The sequence below is a fragment of the Leopardus geoffroyi genome, chromosome B2 (assembly GCF_018350155.1).
Source record: "Leopardus geoffroyi isolate Oge1 chromosome B2, O.geoffroyi_Oge1_pat1.0, whole genome shotgun sequence".
NCBI lineage: Eukaryota > Metazoa > Chordata > Mammalia > Carnivora > Felidae > Leopardus > Leopardus geoffroyi.
This window is the reverse complement of record NC_059332.1, coordinates 138,655,322-138,659,129: the sequence shown is the minus strand read 5'-3', so window position 1 is coordinate 138,659,129 and position 3,808 is coordinate 138,655,322. Positions and strand designations below refer to the sequence as shown.

The 3,808-nt window shown below is 38.0% G+C and overlaps 1 non-coding gene across 1 annotated transcript; it reads left to right on the top strand.

Moving 5' to 3' along the window:
• Window positions 1-1,045: 1,045 nt before the first annotated feature.
• Window positions 1,046-1,239, top strand: LOC123610086. Its single transcript, XR_006718106.1, has one exon. It is a non-coding gene; the product is annotated as a U2 spliceosomal RNA (small nuclear RNA).
• Window positions 1,240-3,808: the final 2,569 nt, after the last annotated feature.

Sequence of the window (3,808 nt, the reverse complement as noted above, 5' to 3'; positions counted from 1 at the left end):
TATTTTTTTTTTTGAGAGGGAGAGAGAGAGAGGGAGAGAGGTGGAGGGAGGAGGTATGGGACACTTACTGGATGACTGTTATTCCTTATGAATTCCTAAAGTTAAATTCTGATAGAAAATAATTGTTTTTTCTCTTGTATCCAGAAAAAGGTACCTTGTTGAAATAGTAATCTAGTGTTTTAAAGAGTATGCAGCTGTAAAGAGATAACACATTATTCTTGGGTTATCTCTCTACCATCTATTTACTATCTATCTATCTATCTATCTATCTATCTATCTAGACTGTCATCATCTATCATCTACCTTTAGTTTATTGGTTAAAAGCTGAACTTGGTGCTAGACAGATTTTTTTTTCATCTCTGAAATTTCTAACATATGTCCTTGGGCAAAATTCCCTTACTGTGTTTAGCCTAAATTTTCTCGTATGTAAAATGAGGACATTAATGGTGCCTTCCAAATGAGGTTATTATGATTAAATGAAATAACACATGCATCATATTTATCATACTCTTTTGTCATAGCACTAAAAAAAATGAGCATGCAAATACGTGCATATTTAAAAATGTATAAATACATTTACAGATGGGCCATTGATTCTACTGCCTGTGTGTTTATTTCTTTTGGGGACTAATTACACTAGTGACCAAGGCAGATTGTTGAAAATATTATCCCGTGGGGAGAGTTAATGTTTCATGCCTTGTCAATCCTTTTCCATTTCCTTTGGTGGTTCAAGCTAAAGCACTGCCAGTTCCCTAGGACCTCCCCAGGATTCTCCCTCTGGCACTATCTTTCAATTGTTCTTGGTATCAAGAGACCTTCCTAATCTACCCCTTTCATCAGTAGAATCAGGTTTTATTCTTGGACATCTTTCTCAAGTACTTAATAAGATAACTTTATGTATGTACACATGGATTACAACTGCTTAGTGAGTTACTCTTTCCAGATAATGGATTTTTATTTAACCGAATTTAGTAGTTGAAGATGATGGTTTTCTCAAATTTGGGTCTGCATCAGTATCATGTGAGGTCAATAAAGCACAGCTCGCATCGCTTCTCGGCCTTTTGGCTAAGATCAAGTGTAGTATCTGTTCTTATCAGTTTAATAAAGCACAGCTCGTTGACCCCCAGTCCCATCAACTCTGCTGAGTAGGGCTGGAGAGAGACCTAGGGATGTGTATTTCTAATAAACTCCTAGGGTGTTCTGATGCTGTTGTATGGAGACCACACACTGAGAACCTCTGCTTTGAGCTAAACAGATACTATTATAAAGAGTTTCTAGAATCACAATTAGGTTACTAGGGGAGGCATTTGGTGGTAAGAGAGACTTTGAGTAGTACTTCTAGAGAATAGTTGGAGATACCCTGACAGTCAAGTGACTTCCGCTGTTAACAGCAAAGATTTTTGTGTGCCTTTATTTATTTATTTTAGCTCCCTGGTGTCTGATGAAGATTCAGCTGTCAGAAAAATATATTTTATATTGGAAAACTTGGAAAAAAAATTTTTTTGCCATAGTTAGTCCTGAGGTTTCTTTGCGCCACAGAAATTTCTGTGTGTATATACCACACTGGCTTCTCCAATTTGCATGCATTAACAATCTAGTGCCTATTTCTAAACACATTTTACTTAGATTTATATTTGTTTTCTAAAATGTAAAGAATCTGAAAAAAAATCCCTGCCTTCTTGACTCCCCTCAGTGATCCCTGTGTTGCCATTAGAATGGAAAGGATGAAAGATAAATTTGGAACTTGTATCACTGCATAAGAGAGCTACTGACATGGGAGCTCCTGGGTGGCTCTGTCAGTTAAGCATTTGACTTCAGCCCAGGCCATGATCTCGTGGTTCATGAGTTCAAGCCCCACATCGGGCTCTCTGCTATTGGCACATAGTCTGCTTCAGATCCTCTATAACCTCTTTCTGCCTCCCTCTGGTGCTCTCTGTCTCTCTCAAAAATATTAAAAAAAAAAAACACATTAAAAAAGAAGAGAGCTACTGACCTGAATCCCCAACCTTAGGGCTTGTTGTTTTTGGAGTCCATAGTGAATACAGGTGAAATGAAAGGGAAATGCGCCCAGTGTTACAGGGTTGCCTTAATACTCTGAATTGTTCAGATGATTGTTTCTTTGTAATTGTCCACATAATAACTTCAATTTTCTACTTTATTTTGCTTACATAAGCCTGGCTGAAATCCAACGACTGAATTCTTTAGGACAATTATCAGGAGTGTCTTGTAACAGTTGGCAATTGCGTGGAAATTCATGTTTCAAAAAGAATAATTATATGCACAGGTATTGAACAATATGTATTCTGAAGTACTCATTTGAAGCCATTATAAACGATTGGCCAAATTACACTGAACTTTCCTACTCTGAATGCTCTGTTCCAATCCAGTCCAATGCTGAGTTCCAACCCAACTCAAGCTTAGCTTCAAAGCCTCCTTTTGATCTCTCAATGCCCGCCGAAAATAGTTCATCTAGAGATATCTGTCACACTAGCACATGCTTTCATCTCCTCTTTCTGTGTGCCCTGTCTCCTCCCCACAGCAAACTCCTATGTCTCACCAGTCAATTCTCCTTCCGAAACATTTCCTTGTCTCTGTGAAATTTCATTCATGTATTTGATGCTATGACATGCTTTCTTGGTACACATCTGTATCTTGCTGCAATTCATCATTTTAAAATGAGCTTGACTGGCCTCGATTTAGCTTTAGATTTTCTTCAGTGTTTGAATTTAATTTCCTGTCGGTCGTCTCACCTGTCTGAAACGTCGTAGATATGTTAAAAATAAATTATTTAAAAGAGATGGCTGTTAGGTTTAGGTGTACATACTCACCTCTTTCATCCTTCCCTGCTTTTGTTTTCTCTAAATCCAATCTGTTTATATCGACATATTTTATTACACTTAAGTCCCATCTGTGCTTCTCTTTTGTGCATCTCTTCCTACATGTAAGAAACTGATTGTAGATATTAACAACAGAGATGAAAATACTACTTTTCTTCTTTTTCTTCCACGCTGCAGTTTCTTTAAGCATTAGGTCCTTTTGCAAAGGGAATGATGGTCTTATTAGCTCTTTGTGGAAATGGCCTAAAATCCTCTAAGGAACACAAAGCTGGAGGATGTGCTGTTCTCCTGGAAATATCACCATCATTAGGGATCCGTAGTTAATAATGTCAAACATACAGGTGGTTTTGAGATACCTTGAATCTTATGAACTTGTTCCTCTTCTTTCCATACCTTTCATACCTTGTGGATTTATATGAGCAAATGCTGAAAATTCATAGTGAATTATAAAAATAAAGATTTTACAATGATTTTAAAGTAAAAGAAAAACCTTGCCTTGAGCTGACTGGTTAGGGTGTAGGAAATGTGACGACCATAAGGAGAGGCAAAAGGATTTTGTTGAAAGGATTTGAGTGGAAGCATTCTGTGTTAAAGGGGGAGTAGGGAGAATGCATATCTCTCATAGGTTTTAGTTCTCTGGCCAGTCCTCATGGTTTTTATCTCCTCTGAAGACAATTTGTAGAAGAATCTGAAAAAGAGATTTGCACGTAAAAATCTCTGTGTGACGAATGAATTAATGGTTGACATAGCTCAGATTGCCGGACCCACAGCTGGTGCTGCTGCATCCATGGTCTAGGACCATTTAGGGTCACAGGCTTTCATCATGGGGACAAACCCAAAACAAATAAATGCTAGAGCCTTGTGGCAGGTAGTAACATTGGAGAGCTGTTGGCTTTGGATGACATGGTTCTCCAGGAGTTCATGCCTCACATAGGTGGAGTAGATTTGTGTTAGCAACACACAGAGCTGTG